This window comes from Pleurodeles waltl, chromosome 2_1 (assembly GCF_031143425.1).
Source record: "Pleurodeles waltl isolate 20211129_DDA chromosome 2_1, aPleWal1.hap1.20221129, whole genome shotgun sequence".
NCBI classification, from domain to species: domain Eukaryota; kingdom Metazoa; phylum Chordata; class Amphibia; order Caudata; family Salamandridae; genus Pleurodeles; species Pleurodeles waltl.
Window position 1 is genome coordinate 258659224 of NC_090438.1, and position 22758 is coordinate 258681981.

Genomic DNA, 22758 nt, shown 5'->3' on the forward strand with positions numbered 1-22758 from the left:
AAGGGACCTCTCACCTAACACATGCACATTGCCATTGCAGATTGTGTGTGTTGGTGGGGAGAAAAAGGCAAAGTCGACATGGCATTCCCCTCAGGATGCCATGCACACAAAATACTGCCTGTGACATAGGTAAGTCACCCCTCTAGCAGGCCTTAAAGCTCTAAGGCAGGGTGCACTATACCACAGATGAGGGCATAGCTGCATGAGCAAAATGCCCCTACAGTGTCTAAGCCAATTCTTAGACACTGTAAGTACAGTGTGGTCATATTATGTATATGGTCTGGGAGTTTGTCAAAACAAACTCCACAGTTCTATAATGGCTACACTGAACACTGGTAAGTTTGGTATCAAACTACTCAGAATAATAAACCCACACCAATGCCAGTGCTGGATTTATAAATAAATGCACACAGGGGGCATCTTAGAGATGCCCCCTGTATTTTACCCAATTCTCCATTGCAGGACTGACTGGTCTGTGCCAGCCTGCCACTGACACGAGTTTTTGACCCAATGGGGTGAGAGCCTTTGTGCTCTCTGAGGCCAGAAACAAAGCCTACACTGGGTGGAGATGCTTCTCACCTCCCTCTGCAGGAACTGTAACACCTAGCAGTGAGTCTCAAAGGCTCAGGCTTCATGTTACAATGCCCGAGGGCACTCCAGCTAGTGGGGATGCCCGCCCCACAGACACAGCCCCAACCTTTGGCGACAAGTCTGGAGGAGATAATGAGAAAAACAAGGAGGAGTCACCAACCAGTCAGTACAGCCCCTATAAGGTGTCCTGAGCTGAGGTGACCCCTACCTTAAGAAATCCTCCATCTTGTTTTGGAGGATTCCCCCAGTAGGATTAGGGATGTGCCCCCCTCCCCTCAGGGAGGAGGCACAAAGAGGGTGTAGCCACCCTCCAGGACAGTAGCCATTGGCTACTTCCCCCCAGACGTAAACACGCCCCTAAATTGAGTATTTAGGGGCGACCCTGAACCCAGGCAATCAGATTCCTGCCACGTACAAGAAGAAGAAGGACTGCTGATCTGAAAGCCCCACAGAGATGACGGAGACGACAACTGGCTTGGCCCCAGCTCTACTGGCCTTTCTCCAGTCTCAAAGAACCTGCACAGCAATGCATCCAGCGGGACCAGTGACCTCTGAGGACTCAGAGGACTGACCTGCACCTAAAGGACCAAGAACGTCCCGAGGACAGTGGCTCTGTCCAGAAACAACGACAAAACAGCAACTAGAAACCAACTTTAAAGAGACTCTCACTTCTTGCCAGAAGCGTGAGTCTTCACACGCTGCACCTGACACCCCCGGCTTGAGTTTGGAGAAACCAATACTGCAGAGAGGAATCCCAGGTGGCTCCAATGATGTGGACACCCTGAGTCAACCTCCCTGCACCCCCACAGCGACGCCTGCATAGAGGATCCAGAGGCTCCCCCTGACCGCGACTGCCTGGAAACAAAGGAACCCGATGCTTGGACCAAGCACTGCACCCACAGCCCCCAGGACTGAGATGAACCACCTACCAGTGCAGGAGTGACCAGCAGGCAGCCCTCATACTAGCCCAGTCAGTGGCTGGCCCGAGAAGCTCCCCCTGTGCCCTGCCTGCATCACCAGAGTGACCCCGGGGTCCCTCTATTGTTTTCAATACAAAGCCTGATGCCTACTTTGCACACTGTACCCGGCCGCCCCTGTGCTGCTGAGGGTGTGTTTTTTGTGCTTGTGTGTGCCCCTCCCAGTGCTCTACAAAACCTCCCTGGCTTGCTCTCCGAGGATGCAGGTACTTACCTGCCAGCAGACTGGAACCACAGCACCCCTGTTCTCCGTAGGCGCCTATGTGTTTTGGGTCCTCCTTTGACCTCTGCACCTGACCGGCCCTGTGTTGCTGGTGCAGTGGTTTTGGGGGTTGCCTTGAACCCCCAACGGTTTGCTGCCTATGCCAAGGAGACTGACTGTGTAAGCACTTCACTTACTTGAAAAACTAACTATTACTCACCTACCCCAGGGACTGTTGATTTTTACACTGTGTCCACTTTTAAAATAGCTATTTGCCTTTTTTACCAAAACTGTGTGTACTACTGTTTTAAATCAAAGTTCTATACTTAATTGTGTAAAGTACCTTACAATTTATGTACTTACCTAAAATTTGAATCTTGTGGTTCTAAAAATAAATGAAGAAAATATATCTTTCTTTATAAAAACCTATTGGCCTGGAGTTACGTTTTGAGTGCTTAACACTACCCTCTGATAAGCCTACTGCTCGACCACACTACCACAAAATAGAGCATTAGTATTATCTAATTTTGCCACTATCAACCTCTAAGGGGAACCCTTGGACTCTGTGCACACTATCTTTCACTTTGAGATAGTATATACAGAGCCAACTTCCTTCACTTGGTTATTGCAATTACTATTATACCCACTGTATTTGCTAAGTGAGACAGATCCCACCATCATCATCCATGACCTCCCTACCAATGGCATGACCCCACCTAACTGCAGCATGGTTCAATCTGGCACTTCAGTGTTGGCTGTGCAATGTACACATGCTTCTGGTAATGTGGCATTTACAAAGCTTTCAATGGATTGCAAACCAAAACGAAAACAAGGTGTATTTTCCTTCCCTCCCATTGCCCACTCAGTCACCTCCTAGAAACCACTCTCCTTTATTCATTCACAAGTTCTGTCCCGTCCTACCATAAACATTAAAAAAAAAACTGGCGGTCGGTGATAAAGCAGCGGTAATACTGCCAACAGGCCGGCGGTAACAAAAATGGAATTAGGACCACGGCAGAAACCACTCAGACAGACAGCCACTTTAACACACCGACCACCATGGCGATAGCAACAAGCACCATGGTGGTAACCGCCAACAGCCAGGCGGAAGACAATGTACCACCCACACAATTATGACACACCAATCCACCACCTTTTCCGGGGCGGTACCAAAGACATCAAAAGCACAGTGGAAACAGAAGAGAGAAGTCAAAGGACTCACCTCTGGATACTCAGGGAACAACCATGATGCCATGGAGCCTGAGTTACACATATTTCCCATGCTCGTCTACCATTTCCTGCATTATAAACACAAACGCCGGCGAAGAAGAACATGGTCAGTGTTGCTGCCTGGTGCCCGGGATTCTCTCCCACCTGCAGTAGCTGATGACACTCCTGTGGCCTTGGACTGGGTGGCTGAGGTGCTTGCTGGGTTCTGACCATCCTGGCCTGACGAAAAGGATGGGGGGAGTGGTAGGGAAGAGGTCAAGAGTGGAGAGGAAAAGCTTCTTAGGGACATTGGGCAGGAAGAGGGTGGAGGTTTTGGAGTGGAGGAAGTGGTTGTAGGAGGTGTCTGTCTGCTGTGTTTGGGTGCAGGTGCATGGGCTGGATGCTGTTGTGAGGTGGACGGCTGTTGGGTGTCTGAGTGCTTGCGTTTGAGTACTTTGGGAGGAGGGGGCACAGACCGAGTGGGAGAGGACACAGGGGACATGCGCATGGATGTGGGGGTGGTGACTGCCAGTGAGGGGCATGTAGTGATAGGCGTGGTGGTGGTGGATGAGGATGTAATGCATGCAGGTGTGAGTGTAGATGCTACTGGGAGGGAGGTGGATGAGGAGGAGGGGGACACAGTGGAGGCAGTGGATGTTGGTATGTCTGCATCTGGATGCTGTTTGTGTGAGTGCCTGTTGGATGATGTGTGGTGCTTGTGTTTGCCTGAACCACTCCTGTGGGTTGTCTTGCGTGCATGCTGGTCTGCCTGTGTGCTTGGGATAGGTTGGGGTTGAGGGGAATGGGATTGGGCAGAGGAGGTTGGGGGGAGGCTAGAAACAAGGACAATGTCAGCCTTCAGGGAGGATGCCAGAGCCTGGATTGATCTCTGTTGGGCCACCATGCCAGAGTGAATGCCCTCCAGGAATGCTTTTGTTTGTTGCAAATGGGCTGCCAGCCCCTGGATGGCATTCACAATGGTTGACTGCCCAACAGAGATGGATTGCAGGAGGTCAATAGCCTCCTCACTCAGGGCAGCAGGGCTAACAGGAGCAGGGCCTGAGGTGCCTGGGGCAAAGGAGATGGCCACGCTCCAGGGGGAGCGGGCACTGGAAACACACTGAGGGGCTGCTGGGAGGGCAGTGCTGGTACGGGTGGTGGTAGCTGTACCTGTAGTTGGGGTGGGCACAGATGTGTCCGCCGCTACCAGGGAGCTACCATCGGAGGAGGTATCACTTTCAGAACTGTCCCCTCCAGTCTCTGCAGTGGTGCTCCCCTTGCCCTCTGTCCCACTGGAGCCCTCACCATCAGTGGATTGAGCCTCCTGGGCCTAGTGGGATGCAGCTCTCCCCGTCGCCGGTGCCTCTGCTCCTCCGCCAGATGATACTAATGCACATAAGGACAAGGTGACAAGAAAAAAGGGCGGGCGAGAGACAAAGGATACCCTTGGTCAATGGCCGCAACAACACCACCGTTGGTGTACATTACACACACACACACACACAAGGAAGAGCCCTACGCACTAGGCAATGCACTAACAGTGACAATGCTAGTCACCCGCCCATGGACAGGGATACCTAACCCCAAATGCAGCATACCTGAGACACACAGACACCTGCCCAGAAGTGCAGGCCTAATAGCTTGGTTGAAGGAGGTTGACATCAGAACCAGCCCAACATGGGCCCTACCCTGCACTGTCCGGCCTGGCCTAGGGGCACCCACAGGCCCACATCCCCCACATGGATGCCACCCCACCACACGCAAGTAGTATATTGGGGCACTGTACTCACCCCTTTGTGGCTGCTGTGATGCCCCCAAGCACCCATCCAGCTCCGGATAGGCCACCGCAAAAATGCAGGCCATCGGGGGGGTCAGGGTTTGACGGGCACCCCTTCCTCATTGGGAGGCCATCCCCAGCTGGGCCTCCGCGGTCTTGTGTGTCCAGCGTCTCAGGTCCTCTGACCATTTGCAACAGTGGGTGCTCCGCCTGCCGTAGACCCCCAGGGTCCACACGTCCTTGATGATGGCACGCCATATACCCTTATTTTGATGGGCGCTGACCTGCACGGAAATACACGTAGGTATCAGTAAGACCATCCTGCCTGTTACACTCATGGCCCACCATAGCCCTCACATACCCTTACCCACCATACATGCAGCATGCTGCACAGGTTCCTTCCACCAACCCCCCACTACATGAGGCCCTCACACACAGCACTCCATCCATTCATGCCCCACGCATCCTGCTCACAGTGAACTCACCTGTTGGTCTGGAGGCCCACACAGCATTCGGTACCTGGGTAGAACCCCATCCACCAGTCACTCCAACTCCACAGTGGTGAGGGCAGGGGCCCTTTCCCCAGTGACACGAGCCATGGTAGGTTCCAGACACAGGTCGCAGCAGCAGTTGCAGTGTAAGTCCTCTCCTGTTGAAAGTCAGGTACCAAGTGAGTGAACAGATGAAAATGGCAGTCACGTCCATGGTGGTGTGTACCGTCACCTCTGATGTACATCACCATTGGCCACTGTAACCCATAGGGCCCAATGGTATCCAATGAGGAGTTGCTCGGTGTTTCTTGATCGCCTCCCACAACGGAGCACAACATCAGCGGAATTACCTAATTTCCACGTGTCCCTCCATACAAGACAGGCTGACTCCATTTCAGGGGGGGCAGGCCATGGCACCTAACTGCGTCACAGTACACATAGGCAAGCCTCTACAACAATATACTGTAACAGTCACAATATGCAATGCAGTGTAGTGTTTGTAAATATGGAATACTGACCAACTGCTCACCATTTGCCCCCTAGATTGCAACTGCTGCAGATGAATAGGAGATGGAAACATCCCCCCATGTACAGGCCCCTGGTGGACTTGCCTACAATGGATGATAGGCACCTTATCCTCACCTATAGACTGGACAGCACCACAATCACAGAGCTGTGTGCCCAATTGGAACCTGACCTGATATCTGCTATTAGTCAGCCCACCGGGATCCCCCATCTTGTCCTATCTGTGCTCCATTTCCTGGCAACTGGCTCCTTCCAAGTGACAGTGGGCTTGCCAGGAGGAATGTCTCAGCCAATCTCCTCAATAGTGCTGAACAGAGTGTTGTCTGCCCTGATTAAACGCATGAGCAGCTACATTGTTTTCCCCCAGGTGGAGGATTTGGTCACAGTGAAAGCTGATTTCTATGCAATGGGACATATCCCCAACATAATTGGGGCTATTGATGGTACACATATTGAATTTGTCTCCCCCACCCCCCGGAGAAATGAACAGGTGTTCAGAAATCGAAAGAGCTTTCACTCCATGAGTGTGCCTGGCGGACCAGTACATCTCCCGCATCAATGCAAATTATCCTGGGTCTGTGCATGATGCCTTTATCCTGAGGAATAGCAGCATCCCATATGTGATGGCTCAACTCCAGAGGCACTGTGTGTGGCTAATAGCTGAGCCCTGGTCCCCACCCAGTGGATGTTGGTGTATGGGTATGGTGTGGACCCTAAGGGTTAGTGTCTGGCTAACGGTTGTCCCTCGCTATTTGCAGGTGACTCTGGTTACCACAACCTCTCATGGCTACTGACCCCTGTGAGGAATCCCAGGACAAGGGCAGAGGAATGTTACAATGAGGCACATGGGCGAACTTAAGAATAATAGAAAGGACATTCACCCTCCTGAGGCCAGGTTTCGTTTCCTCCTTCTCACAGGTGGATCCCTGTAATACCCACCCAAGAACATGTGTCAGACCATCGTGGCATGCTGTATGTTGCACATCCTCGCCTTACGTTGCTAGGTGCCTTTTCTGCAGGAGGATGAGGCTGGAGATGGGCGTGTGGCGCAGTGGACCCTATGGACAGTGAAGATGAGGAGGCAGAGGATGAGGACAATAGAAGTGCAATAATACGACAATACTTCCAATGAAATGCAGGTAAGACACTGTAATTTCACTTTACATTGACAGTTTTGTGTTTGACATTGTCACTGGCAGGCTGATTTTCCCACTTCTATGGCCACTCACTGTAGCCTTTGGCATCTCTATTTGCAGATATTTGTGCCCCACTATAGTTCCTGGTGTATTGACTGCAGCCAACTACAGGTAATTCCTATGTTTACATTACTGTGCAGTTATATTGTGGTGTTTAAAGCTTGTTAAATGAATACATGGTTAAATCATTTGACAGACTCCATACTTGTATTTATTCAAATGGTGTTTATTTAAGTGCTAATGATTAGAGGGGGATTTGCAATGGGCTTGGGTGACGGTGGAGGGAAGTCCAGGATAGAGTCCAGTCTATTTGTATCACAGGAGCATTGTCCAAGGGGGCAAAGGAAGTGGAGCAATGGCAGTTCAAGGTGGACAGGGTGACAAAGTGTGACACAAGGGTGACAATTAGGAGAGTCTTATTTTCTGGCAGGGTCTTGGCAATGTTCTCTGGCTTCTGCCTGGATCGCAGGGACCGTTTGTGGGGTGGTTCTCCTTCTGCAGGGGGAGGGGTGCTGATGGCTTGTTGTTCCTGTGGTGGAGCCTCCTGTCCACAAGTGGCTGCGGAGGTGGAAGGCTGTTCATCGGTTTGGCTAGTGTCAGGGGCCCTGTGGTGTGCCACTGCCTCCCTCATTGTGTTGGCCATGTCTGCCAGCACCCCTGCAATGATCCCAGATGCTGTCCCATCTGCAGCCTCTGGGTCTCCTGCAACTTGTCCAGTATCTGGCCCATCGTCTCCTGGGAATGGTGGTATGCTCCCAGGATATTGCTGAGTGCCTAGTGGATAGTCAGTTCCCTAGGCCTGTCCTCCCCCTGTCACACAGCAGTCCTCCTATCTTCCCTGTTGTCCTGTGCCTCTGTCCCCTGAACCGTGTGCCCATTGACACTGACCCCAGGACCCTGATTGTCCTGGGTTTGTGGGGTACCCTGGGGTCCTTGTAGTGGTGGACACACTGCTGATTGATGTTTCCTGGGGACCGAGGTATGGGCCCGATGGATGGGTAATGTGCTGGTGTTTCCTGAGGGGGGAGGCTCCGTGGTGATATTGGACTGTGCCTGGGTTACTGGCTGTCCAGAGATCCCTGATGGACCAGGTTGGTCATCCAGATCCAGGCATCGAGAGCTGCAGTCATCACTGTGGGCCTCTTCTGGGGTGGACTGCATGTTGCTTGCACCTCCTTTCCGGTGATGTTGGGTGGGGGACCTGTGGGGATGTGAAGGCAGTCTTGTTGTTTCTGTGTGTGTATTCTTGTGCATGGGCGTGTTGCCCTCTATGGTTGTTATTGCCCTGGCAGCTTTGCCTTGTGTGAGTAGTTATTTTGTGGGCTAGGTGATTCTCTCTAATGTGCATGCTTTAGTGATTGGTGTCCATGCAGGTCTGTGATGGGGGTCCGTGCATTGGTGTTACATGCAGGGCTTGGTATTGGGAGGGGTTGATTGTGATGTTGGGGTATGTGGGAGGTGGTGGAGTGATGGGAATGAGAGTAAGGGTGGGGGTATGTGATGGCATGCCGGTAGGGGGGGGTGATAGTAGTAAAGAGTTGACTTACCAGAGTCCAGTCCTCCTCCTACTCCTGCCAGGCCCTCGGGATGCATGATTGCCAAGATTTACTCCTCCCATGTTGTTAGTTGTGGGGGAGGAGGTGGGGGTCCACTGCCAGTCCTCTGTATGGCTATTTGGTGTCTTGCTGCCACAGAACACACCTTACCCCATAGGTTGTTCCACCTCTACCTGATGTCATCCCTTGTTCTTTGGTGCTATCCCACGGCATTGACCCTGTCCATGATTCTGCATCATAGCTCCCTCTTCCTAGCAATGGACATCTGCTGCACCTGTGATCCGAATAGCTGTGGCTCTACCCGGACGATTTCCTCCACCATGACCCTTGTCTCCTCCTCAGAGAACCTGGGGTGTTGTTGCGGTGCGATGGGTGTAATGTGAGTGGTGTGAGTGAGGGTGTTTGGGGGCTGTGTTGGGATGTGTGATGTAAGGTGCGTAGATGGTGTATAGGTGGTGTGTGTCTGTGGTCTTGTCTGTGGTCTTACTATCTCTCTTGTGGCACTTGTTTGTATTCCTAAAGGGTTGCAGGTATTGTGGGTGGGTGTTTTATAGTGGTGTGAGTGTATGGGTATGGTGTGTGTATGTGTGTCAGGTGTGTTATTCAAATTGTCCAATGTGGTGTTGTTTTGTTAGGTTGTGTGTATTTTGAGCGCAGCGGTATGTACCGCCAATGGTTTATCGTCATTGAATGTCCGCCACGGTGGTTCATACGGTGGATGGGATGGGTCATAATGTTGTGGGCTTAGTTCTGCGTAATGGTGTGGATTTTGCTACCGCCAGTTTATCACTGACCTTTGGGCTGGCGGACTTGTGTGTGTGGCTGTAAAGTGACCGTTTGCTATGTGTGGGTCATAATATTGGTGGTGGCAATCTGCTGCAGCGGCGGTATGTTGCTGGCAGTCAGCATGGTGGTAAGCGGTACTTACCGCCAATGTCATAACGAGGGCCTAAGTATTTTAATGTTTTGCAAATGAGATACTCTGTGTGATAAATGTGCCCAATAAAATGTATATATTCCGCTCCTATCCCTGTACTGCAATGCATAATTTTTCCCATTGTTTACTTACGGCATACAGAATATCTATTATCCGCATGTTATACATGACGTGTGTGATATATCAATCATCTGCCTCTTTGGAGTCAAGGTAAGATTGAAAGGCATTTGGAGAAGAACAGGGCCATTGGAATCAAATGTAATTTTTTGTCCATTGCAGCTGCCCCAGCTGCAGACTGCAAAGAGTAGAACATTTGTATCCAATGTGCTAGCTAGCACGGTTCCAGTCATTTAGCACAAAAAGAATAGAACACCTGAACTCCATAGTACATGATGCCTTACTCATTATACAGAGTTACTCTTTCTTTTTCCACACAAAGTGTCTGTGTGGTTTAATTGTTTTAGGAATGCCTTTACAAGAAAAAAAACACTCTTTTTTTAAACGTATGCTGTCTACTTTCAGTCAGCCAGTGTATTTATGTGAGGCATGTGTTGTTAAAACATGTTCCTGTGGCTGACTTTCCTAACCACATCAAAAAATCCAACGGCCCTAAGAGACCAGCAATGTACTTATACTGTACCACTATATAACTTTAAAAAAACAAGTGTATGCACAGAGAATTTTTTACAATTTTTTTTTTCTTTCTTGAGATAGCTACTCCTGTTGGCCCACTACCACTACCCACCTGGCAGGAGATCATGGCCTGGCTCCGACAGCAGAGGCTGGAGGCCACCAAGGCACAGTACCAGCGGCTGGTGGATGAGGAGGGCCAGGCACATGCCCCTGTCATAAGGACTCTTGTATTTCAATGAGACTGCTGGATTTGGTGCAGCAGCACCTCTGCTTGTAGGTGACTGAGTCATTCCCACACTAGTTAGTAGCTGTCAACCCAACCCTCCCAGCTCTCTAGCAGCACCACACCCAAACCCCAAGTGATTTGTGGCAGCCTAGCGCAAGCAACTCTGAAGAGCCTTCAGCGAAATCGTGGTGAACAACCCTTACCCTTTACTTTCTAAATTCAAGTTTTTACACACATAGAGGCAAAAAAAAGATACTTGTTAGTTTTCAATACATTTATTAAAAAGGCTACAATCTACGATAAATACATGAACTGCAATGATTATGACAATGAGGAATAACAAAATTGTTGTGCATATCAGAGATGTAAAGATGAACAACCCCAACATATTGCAATGAACATGAATATATAATTTCTACCTAACACATATTCTCTAGCCTCTGTCTAGCCCAATCTGTCTGGGCAGCGTCAATGAGACGCATACCCATTACCTTAGTACAAGGTCAGACCGCCCATCTCCTTACCAGGCCCTCTCTGATGCCCTTTGTCCTACAAGGTGTTTATATAAGAAACATGTTTTCTTCTTGCAAAATAAGCCTGACACATTATGTATCTAGGTGTTAGACTGTTTGCTCAATCTTGTGGTGGCAATACAAAATATTGTCCTGTGTTCTTCACATTCTGTTCTTGTCAATCCTAACCAGAAAAACACAATGAAAATATGTCATGCATAACACTGATAGTGAAGTTCATGCAGAATTGCAACTGATTATGAAAATAAAAACATTACCACTGAACAAGCTGTGCTAAAATGAACAAAATCGAATACATAGAAACAGAGCATATTATCTGGGTGAAATGGCACAGGCCCCAAGCATAAGCTAAGCCAAATACTCTACACAGGCAAGGAGCTAAAATTGACAAACCGCACCTCTGCTCCTGGGCCCGATTCCCCAGCCAACCGCCTGCACCTTCAACCTCAAGGCCACACCAGTGCCACTGGCGGCTTCCAGCTGCCCATCCCCATACCGCCCCCCCTTTCAAACCGGCTACACCATCGCCACATGCTGCATGTGCTGGCACACTTGGGCCATAGAATAGCATGCCCAGAGGCCCGGATTCAACACCTGGAGACCCTTATAGAACATGCCCTCTACTAGCCCATTTGTTAATTTTGCATTTTGGTGGGAGGGATTTGTTGTAGGTTGAGAGGGTGGGAATTTGGGCAGGGCATTTTTTTCTATCTTTGGACTCTTGGAATAACAAAATCTAGATTGTGCATATCAGTGATGTAAAGATGAACAACCCCAGCATATTGCAATGAACATGAATATATAATTCCTACCTAATGCATATTCTCTAGCTTCTATCTAGCCCAATCTATCTGTGCAGTGTCAATGAGAAGCATACACCACCCTCATTACCTTAGTACAAGGTTAGACCTCCAGTCTCCTTACCAGGCCCTCTCTGATGCCCTTTGTCCTACAAGGTGTTTATATAAGGAACATGTTTTGTTCTTGCAAAATAAGCCTTACACAGGTATGTTCATTGCAATATGTTGGGGTTGGACATTTATGTATTTATTTTGGACATTGTTTAGGGATGGGGATAGATATTGTTGTGGGAGAGGAGTGGGCATGTTGTGAGGGAGAGGGTGGGATTCATATTTTATAATGTATATGTTAATAAAGGGGAAATCCTTTTAATCTACTTTATGACTGACTTTTTTGTGTTCCACTTTAACTTTGCACAGATGCCTTTCCATGCATCCTGCCTTTTTAATCTATATTTCTCATGGTGCATGCCAGTTAGGAGGTTATGCTGCAATTCCCTATATGGCCTACAAAAACAAAGATGAACAATTACTTATCTTATCTGAAGTAGAAATTAGTTACATGCTAAGTAAAGTAGCTCACTTCACCCCATAGTTACATGAATAGATGAAGTGGTGGCTGGCAGCTGCTCCATCTTTCAATCATCTAAAACCTTACTGGAGGGCTTCGCAAGGTGCCTTCTTTATGGTAGTGGTAGTGTGCTAACAGGGAGGCCATCACAGTGAGGACCCTCTCTCATATAGGTGATATACAACTGTAAGATTAATCAAAAAGATCACAGGCAACTAAATTTAAAGAAAAACCAAGAGTTAGTAGGTTATACATATACATTTATATTATAGCTTCAGAAAGACTGAGGGCACACTACTACCACCATGACACTTCAAAGAATACCACATATTATAAAGAAACTTAGCAATAGTAAATTACTCTGAGCAATAGTGAGCATGAAATTTGAAAACAAAGTTATGAAACCCTCAAGTTAGGAATAATGTACTCAAAGTCGATACTCTGTAGACGACAAGGTTAAGCATTTCATTTATGCATAACAAAGGACTCAATGATAATGTTGACATGGAGGAATGACATTCTTAATTATGCATGGTTGGATAAGTGGGGCTGGTGTGGACTATTGCTTGGGTAATAGAAGATCTAGCATTAAGTTGGTGTCACATTTAACCATATCCGCCACATCAAGTGTGTGATCTATATTGGCCCTCCGCCGGCCGGGCGAGGCAGCGCGAGCTTCCGTAGTTCGTGCGGACCGTGGACGTTGGGCTCATTCGCCTGCGGGTCCAGCGTTCCAAGTGATCCGTGGAAGGGGCCCGGATGATAAGTGCGGTGTATGACTATTAACGGAGGACTCGCCTTGGCTTTAGGAGGGTCACATGGAGAACAATTTCAGTGGCAATGTGTTAAGAATGAATCTGCCTTTTCCTGGAAATCAAAAACGAGAAAAGGGGATCCCCCATGAATCTCTAAGGAGCCCCCGAACTTATGCAAACTTTTCGTCAAGATCTGAAGTTGCAGGTGCTTCTATTGGACATTTAAATAAGAACTTTTATCTTTGTGAACAAACCAAACAGTATTTTTCCAATACTGAATCGAAGTCTCGGGATTGTAGTCCAAAGGACAGTGGTAAAGTCACAAACGGGGGCAAAGAGTGTCAAGTTGTCTCGAAGATGAACAAGGGGCCTTTGCTAGGTAAATCATTGGAAAATGTAAAAGGTGAAAGCTTAAGAGATGATGCCACTGCTTTGCACAGTAATCCAGGTCATGCAGCAATTATCAAGGAGGCCAAGCTTCTGAGTAACTCTGAAAATCTCTTTTCCGTGAGCTGTGATCCGAAAATGTTTGCGCTGCCATCTCGGTCAACCAATTGTCATTATTGTGGGTTGCATGGATCGCGAAGATGTGGACAGTGTAAACAGGCCTTTTATTGCTGCGAAACCTGTCAGAAAAAAGATTGGGCAACGCATAGCAATGTGTGCAAGCCGATTAAAAATAAGACAGAAGATCCCTCAAAGTTAACAGCAGAAGCCGGGGGCCATCAGAATCTTAAGAAGGTTTTCTTGTACACAGGAATCCCCTTCCCTTTTGAGTGATCACAGAATTGAGTCTGAAAGCAGGAAGAGAATAATGCTGACAGATTTGCAGAGCATTGACCTAAAAAAGGGAACAGAGATCCAGCGTACTGTTCTGGGATTCAAGAGCCCCAGTGATTTTTTTGTGCAGATTTACTCTGCCGAAGTTGCAGAACATCTGAGCAATGTTTCGCTTACTCTAAAATCAATGTACAACAGCGTGACTGCCAGTGAAGGTTATAATCCAGTTAAAGGAGAAGTCTGTGTTGCAAAATATTCTGTTGATCAGTGCTGGTGTCGAGTGGTGGTTCGGGATGTGGATATTGCGTTAAAACAATCACAACTACTATTTATAGACTTTGGAAATGAAGAAGAAGCTTCACTGGACAGCATTTATCCCCTACACATTAATGTTGGACTCCACCCTCCTGCTGCTATTCAGTGTGCTTTGGCAGACGTTGTTCCTGTGCAAGAAGTTTGGACACAGGAATGAAATTCTACAATTGGGCAACAACTGCTGGGACAGTACTGTACTTGCAAAGTTGTCGACATGCAACGGGGGACTGAGCGCTGGACAATGGATGTTATGATCACTAGCATTGGAAAATCCCTAGGGGACCTTCTTGTTGAGAAGGGATATGGCTGCAAACAAATTGATCTTAAGAATGATACATCAAAGACAGTGTCATTGTAGAGATGATCATCGCCTACATGTTCGTCGCCAGGAGAGGGATCCTAAGTGAAACGTTGACAGCACTCACCGTCAAGGCACTCAAACTCAACTGCAAGCTCCCCTTTTGGAGACATCCTGTGTGAACAACCGTGAAAAGCCAGATGCAAGAAAAATAAGGACACTTTTACCTGACAATGTACCAAGAGCCAAACTTATCTCGCTGTCTGTGGGGGACATTTTCCCAGCAGCTGTGACTGAAGTGCAGACTCCGGAAGACTTTTTCTGTCAGCAGTTGCAAGATGCTCGAAAGCTTGCTGAGCTTCAGGCAGCCTTAAGTGCACACTATACCACAGCTCCTTCTTGTGAGAATTTTTCAACATCTGTGGGGGATTTCTGCTGTGCCCAGTTTACAGAAGACAACCAGTGGTATAGAGCCTCCGTCATTCGTTCCATTTCTAAAGACAGAGTATTGGTCGGTTACGTGGACTATGGTAACTTTGAAATCCTTCCAGTTTCTCAACTTCGCCCTATACTTCCAGTGTTTCAGGAGCTGCGTTGGCAGACTATTAAGTGCTCATTAGCGGGTGTGAAGCCACCAAAAGGTACCTGGACATCAAAAGCTATTTCTGCGATGAAGGAAAAAGTAGCTAATAAGATTATCACTGTGAAAGTTGTGAAGAAGATTGAAAGCATGTCTCTGGTGGAGCTGATTGATGAAACATCAAACCCAGTTGTAAATATTGCAGCATATCTTTTGGAGACTGGTCATGCAAGTTATACAGATGGAGAATGTCAGACAACTGTTCTAGACAATCACACAAGTGAAGTTGTGAAGCAAAAATGTGCCCAGGTTGCAAAGAAGGACTGGATTTGGGCTGAGCTTACTCTAAATAAGCAAACAGAAGTGACAGTGTGCTCGCTGTATAATCCTGGTGAATTCTATTGCCAGATCTACAGAGAAGAAGATTTGTACGCTCTAAATAAAATGAACAAGATGCTGGCTGAACATTGCCAGACAGTACCAAACAACATCTCTAATTTAGCAAAGGATGATGTCTGCTGTGCCTTTTTTTCAGGAGATGGGCATTGGTATCGAGGTTTGGTGAAGGAAGTTATTGAAGGCAAGAAAGCGAAAGTGCACTTTGTAGATTACGGGAATGTTGAGACAGTGGACATGGATAAATTGCGTGCCATTTTGCCCAAGTTTTTGAAGCTTCCCTTTCAGGGAATTCGGTGCTGCTTGTCAGATATTAAACCAGTCAATAAACATTGGACTTCAGAAGCCACTGCGAAGATGCAAATGTGTGTGTCTGGGATCAAGCTTCAGGCCCTTCCTCTTTGTATCACTGAAGACGGTGTCGGAGTTGAACTCATAGACTGCAGTCAAGATCCTCCACAAATCATTAGCCACGTTCTTGTTAGTCAACATCTGGCATTAAAAAATACTAACAAAGCAGGTGGATTGCGAATGAGAGAATCAACTGTTGTATGTGAGAAGACCCAACAAACTGTACTAAGTGATAAATGTGATATGCCAAGTCTTATAGAACAATTAAATAACATTGATCAATTGACAAAGGCAGATCTGCACAGTCATTTTGACTCAACACAAATGAGTCAACAAGGAGTTCAATTTGACAAAATGCCTGGTAGGGGGCAAGACAAATATCACATAATACCAACGAGAGAGCAAACTGGGAAAGGGGAATATGGCACTGAAACAAATATGCCTCCTGCGGGACAGATGCCAGAACAAAGAGAACTAAGTAGTAATTCGGACACGCGTACCCGGAAAGGATCAGACAATGGAAGTTACATGCCACCTAACCAGAAACAGCACAATACATTAGCCATGGAACTGCTGAGTGCTTCCAAAGTTGATGAATTACCAACTGAAGAAGTAGCTCATAAAATTAATTTTGATGATAAAAATGATGTTTCTGAAAAATGTTCGACTTATTACTGGAAATCGATAGAACTACCCATCAATGAAGCAACTCTGGTCTATGTCTTAAAAGTGGAAAACCCCAGCATGTTTTATGTTCAGCTGAAAGACAATCGAGTTGATAAAGAGAAGCTTCAGTGGACAATGATTGAATTGGCTGAATATTGCAGCAGTCAGAAAAATCAGAACTATACGCCAAATATTGGCGACGTATGCTGTGCCAGATACACAGGTAACAATCACTGGTACCTTGCCATAGTGTTGGAATTGTTTGGATCCACAGTGAAGGTGGCATATGTAGATTATGGAATTGTAGAAAACCTTCAGTTCTCACGACTGCTACCAATTAAAGCAAGCTTGTTAGAGCTTCCTTTACAGATCATCCAATGCTCTCTTGAAGGATTAATACCTCATACTGCTGAATTGTCTTTAAGTGCAGTGGAACGCTTCAAACGTTTGGTTCTTGATAAGGATGTCACAATCAAAGTATTAAGGGTTTGTGACGATATCCACAGAGTGACCATGGAAATGCAGGACCATCAGGGCATGATAAACATAGCTGATTACCTGGTCCGGGAAGGCCTGGCATTACGCAGCAAGTTGGTAAATGAGAACTTTTCAGTTACAGGTGAAATGGGTATTTGCTGCTGTAAAGAGCTCCAGGAACAATTGAACAGAATACAAGAGACGGTGGCAGCATTGGAGCTGAAAGTTGACCACATTACCCGATGACTAGAAAAAAATGAGTCCAGCAGAAAAAAGTACATTTTCGAAGAGTAGTTTAAATACTTCAGTTTAGAGCAAGAAGTATATTAGCTACAAGTGAAGCTTTGTTGATCTTATTTATGTTAGGTCTGGTGTGTTCTGAGTGATAACAGGTCATTGGGACTAAACGCTTATAAGTTGGTGCGCGGTTTTTCCCCTTGGACTTTATTAATGCTGCTCATTTACGCCAACAAACTGTAACACAGCAAAGATGGAGGTGTCTTACTCCCGGCCACCCCTTATTTCGTCAGGGCATCCCTTTTAATGTTGTACTCCTTAATCACTATTCCTCATTTCACAGTTGTGTGGAATAAAAGGCGAAAAGTTTACTTTCAGGCATTGAATTCTACAATTCTAAATGTTTTCTACATTTACACGTAGGGTGCTTGCATTCTGTTGATAATTACAATGCCCAACCAATGAAAACACTTTTTAAAGAGAAACTGCACAACTTTGCCTGGTGATGCACGATTTACAGTGCCCAGCCAACGAAAACACTTTTAAACAGAAATTGCACAACTTTGCATGGTGAAGTTGATGGCCTCTCAGTATTAGGAACTGTTGATTTCCCGAGTTATGCTTGGAGTTTGCAAGATAAAGTGTATTACTTTTTGTTTTCGATAAACCTTTAGTAGTCCATGTTGGTTATGATCCTGCTTTACGTTTCACCCGGGTTTTCCATCACCATTTCGTAAATATTGTGTTGAAACCCTAAACGTGGATATAAATAAAAAAAACAAGATTTGAAAAATAAAATAAAATGTGTGATCTATATTGTGTGAATTAAGACACACCTCCAAAAATATCACATGCCCCAGGGGAGGATGGTTAGGGGTTTGATGAATGGATGGGAAAGGGAATTTGGGGAAAGGTGTGACAAAGACAAATGCAACATAAGAACAATATTAATCAGGGCGATGAACAGCACATCATCATTATCATCATCATCAATCTGTTATAGAAGGAAACTAAGGAATGAGTATGACACAGTTCAGTTAAATACATTGCAAACAGTCCTCCTTCACCAGAGACCCAGATTATTAGATATCTAAATGCTCTGCCTTCTAGGTTTGAAAAAATCTAATGTTGGAGAAGTTAATTAAACCAACCCAGTTCTACAAATATAAGTGTTAAAAGAAAAATGATACTATATTGCCAAATTGGGTGGTGCATCTGTGTTAGACCTGGCATCCTTGGTGCTGTGTTCCATATCCTTTTGCTGCTGCTTCCTGTAGGTTTTACTTGTGTGCCTGTTTTTGTGTTTACTGTTTTTGGTACTCTGGGCACTTTACCACTGCTGACCAGTGCTGAAGTGCAAGTGCTCCCTGTGTAAATTGTGACTGTGATTGGGTATCCATGATTGGTATATTTTATTTACTGGTAAGGTCCTAGTATAGTGCACCATGTTTGCCCAGGGCCTGTAAATCAAATACTAGTGGACCTGCAGCATTGATTGTGCCACTCACATGAGTGGCCCCATAAACATATCTCATACCTGCCATTGCAGTGCCCGGGTGTACAGTTTTCAACTGCCAATTCAACATTGTAAGTCTACTCACTTGCCAGGCCCAAACCTTCCCTTTTATCACAAGTAAGTCACCCCTAGGGTAGGACCAAAGGTGCAATGTATTTAGAAGGTAGGACATGTATTGATGTGTTGCACGTATCCTGATAGTGAAATACTGCCATATTCATTTTTCACTATAGCAAGGCCTATCGCTCCCATAGGTTAACATGGGGATTGCTTTGAAGTAACTTTTAAGTACACTTTCCCATTGGGAGCAGATGGAGATTTGGAGTTTGGGGTCTCTGAACTCACAATTTATAAATACATATTTTGGTAAAGTTGTTGTTTAGATTGTCTGTTTGAAAATGCCACTTTTAGAAAGTGGACATTTTATTGCTTAACCATTCTGTGCCTCTGCTTGGCTGTGGAATCCACATGTGGGTCAGATTGACAGTTGGGCTGTTTGTAAAGTCACTCTTGACAGTAACACAAAGGGAGTTGAGGTGTGTCCTGCATATCCTGGTGAGTCCTCCTGGGTTATTGCGGGAGGGAGGAGCTGTCACCTGCATGTGAAAGGGCTGTGCCTGACCACACAAAATACAGTCTCCAATCCCCCTAGAGTGTGGCTGTGGCAGGGCAAGGAAGAGGCAGGGTCTTGTGCACTACAAAGACTTTCCTTTGAAATTTGCCTACTTCAAAGACAGAAATCAGTATAAGTATTGGACTTCTGATGCCACAATTTTAGAACACTGCTGGATCAAGAGGATCCTCTGCAGTGTAGACAAGCTGTGTGGAGGAGTATTGCCCTTTTGCTGTGTGTGCTTTGCTGGGATGGCCTGCAGTAGCTGCTTCTGCCTTAGAGAGGACAAAGACTGGACTTTGTTGTGTATCCTGCTTATGAATTTTCTCCAAGGGCTTGAACTGAGCTTGCCTCCTATAAAGAAGTCTCAGGGACATCATAGACTTCATCTGCCAGCACCTGGGCTCTCTTGCTGAGACCCAAGACTTGCCAAGTAGTGTCGCATCCAGTCTCTAGGCCCTTGGAAGGAGAAGCTGGTAAAACCTGAGAGAAAAAATTCACGCACCGGAGCTGAGTGGCAGAAAAATCAATGCAGTGCCACTGAAATTGACACATCGCCAACTCAGTGTGGATACATCATTGCAGTGCATCTGGATTTTCCAAGCATCATCCCTTAGAGACAAATCTTCAGAATCACTGCACGGACCACAGGCTGCTCGTCCGGAACTCAGCACATCCCCTTCCTGAGAGGAAGGAGTCGACTCATCGCTTATCCGGTGGAGAAAGAATCAAGGCATGTCCTCACTTGTGAGTAAGGAATTGACACATCGCTTTTCTAACGCACCCTCACCCCTGCAGCTTTATTTTTTATGCATACCAGGTACTTTGTCCTAAAACAATGCATCACTGATTCTTATGGATTGAGACCCTGTTTACTTTAAAATCTGGTATCTTTACATGTGTATTGTTAGAAATGGGGTCTTTGGTTGGCAATCAGGTTACCCCCTGTCCAAGCAAGGATCCTCACTCTAGTCAGGGTAAGTCAAACACAATCCAAATTATCCTGGGCCCACCCTCTGGTAGCTTGGCACTGAGCAGTCAGGCTTAACTTAGAAGGCAATGTGTAAAGTATTTGTGCAATAAATCATACAATAACACAATATAGCACCACAAAAACACACCACACAGTGTTTAGAAAAATATATAATATTTATCTGGATAAATGAAGGTCAAAACGATTAAAATGCAATAAGTAAATGTTGAGATATCACTGAAAAGTGATCTAAAGTGTCTTAAGTTTTTTAAAGCAAACAAAAGTCTCTTTCAAGCAAAATGTACCTGGTTTGAATGAAAAATCTCCTCAAAGAACTGCCGAGGAGGAGATGCGTGGAAACAAAGGTGTGTGCGTCAATTTCTTGGGCCGTATACGGCGATGCGTCATTTAGTTTTTACGCAGGGACGGCTGTGTGTCGATCTCCGGTGGTCAGTCATGGATCCTCTTCGGGTTGTGGGGTTTTCAGATGCCCCGGGGACGATGCATGGATTTCCGGCACTGCTAGGACAAAGGCACAGGAGCTGTGTCGATCCAGTAGGCATTGCATCAAATTTTCTACCGCACGGCAGGTGCTGCATCGATTCTTCTCTGTAAGTCGGGCTGCATCGTTCTGGCTCGGCTGTGTGTCAATCCGGTAAGGCCATCCATCGAATTTCCAGTTGCTACACTGGCGCTGCGTCGATCTTCTCATTGCGTAGTCGGGCTGCGCAGTTCCAGTTCGGTGTGCAGTGAAATTTCCACCACGGTACAGGCTGTGAGTTGAATTTCGGCCCACAAGGAGTCTTTTTGGTCCCGAGACTTCAGGGAACAGGAGGCAAGCTCTATCCAAGCCCTTGGAGAGCACTTCTTCACCACAGCCAGAGAGCAGCAAGGTGGCAGGGCAACAGCAAGGCAGCAGTCCTTCACAGAAAGCAGACGGGTGAGTCCTTTGAGCAGCCAGGAAGGTCTTCTTGGCAGGATGCAGGTTCTGGTTCAGGTTCTCTTCTCCAGTAAGTGTCTGAGTTGGTAGAGGCAGAGGCCCTGTTTAACTACCCAAATTCACCTTTGAAGTGGGAGAGACTTCAAAGAGTGGCTTAGAAGTGCACAAGGTCCCCTTTCAGTTCAATGCTGTCTGCCAGGATCCCAGTAGGGGGTGTGGCAGTCCTTTGTGTGAGGGCAGGTTACGGTCCTTTGAATTGCAAGCGTCAGGCCCTCCACCCTCCCAGCTCAGGAAGACCCATTCAAATGTAGATGTGTGCAAGTGAGGCTGAGTATCCTGTGTTTTGGATGTGTCTGAGTGAATGCACAAGGGGGTTGTCAACTAAGCCCAGCCAGACGTGGATTGTAAGGCACAGAAAGATTTAGTGCAGAGAAATGCTCACTTTCTAAAAGTGGCATTTCTAAAATAGTAATATCAAATCCAACTTCACCAGTCAGCAGGATTTTGTACTACCATTCTGGCCATACTAAATATGGCCTTCATACTCCTTTCAGATCAGCAGCTACCACACAAACAATGTATGAGGGCAGCCCCAATTTTAGCCTATGAAGGGAGCAGGCCTCACAGCAGTGTAAAAACAAATGTATGAGTGTTACACAGCCAGGACATGTAAACTACATAGGTACATGTCCTGCCTTTTGCCTACACAGCACGCTGCCCTAGGGGTTAACCAGGGCACACCTTAGAGGTGACTTATATGGAGAAAACAGGAGTTTTAGGCTTGGCAAGTACTTTTAAATGCCAAGTCGAATTGGCAGTGAAACTACACACACAGGCCTTGCAAGGGGCTACTGAAGTGGGTGGCACAATCAGTGCTGCAGGCCCACCAGGAGCATTAAATCTACAGGCCCTGGGCACATATACTGCACTCTACTAAGGACTTATAAGTAAATTAAATAGCCCAATTGGGTATGATCCAATATTACCATGTTGAAAGGGAGAGAGCATATTCACTATAGCACTGGTTAGCAGTGGTAAAGTGTGCAGAGTCTTAAAAGCAGCATAAACAGTATCTCAAAAGTGGAGGGAGGCAGGCAAAAAGTTAGGGGTGACCACCCTAAGGCTGTCAGGTCTAACATGTATGTTGATTTTTTGTCAATGTGGTCTTATTTGATTTAGATATTTGTTTAAACTGGTGTGGAGTCCTTTTGTGGCGTTTTCACTGTGTTACTGTATGTCTGTGCAAATGCTTGCACATTGCCTCTGTGACAAGCTACCAAGGGGGTGAGGAGGGGCTGTCTGAGCTTTGTATTTCTTTTCCCTTGACTAGAGTGAAGGTCCTTACTTGGACAGGGTGTACACTGACTGCCAACATTTCTAACAATCTGAATTCAACTTGGAAATGTCTGTCACTATTGGGTGCCTGTCTGAACTGGTCCAATAGGTAAGAATGAGTGTTGAGCTCAGCTTTCAAGTGTTGAGCTCAGCTTTCACTTTTTTCATGCAGGAGAGGAGAAGGCCTGTGGATTATAAAACAGAAACTGTAGTGCAGAGTCAAGGAGAATGACAGAAGGAAGGTAGGCTTAATGAGGAGTGTGCCAAGAAGAAGCAGACCTAAAAACAAAAGGACGTGGAGT

At 46.6% G+C, this 22758-nt stretch overlaps 1 pseudogene; it reads left to right on the top strand.

The window, feature by feature from the left end:
• The first annotated feature begins 12985 nt into the window (after positions 1 to 12985).
• LOC138259591 (tudor domain-containing protein 1 pseudogene) lies at positions 12986 to 17137 on the top strand (annotated as a pseudogene).
• The last annotated feature ends 5621 nt before the right edge of the window (positions 17138 to 22758 follow it).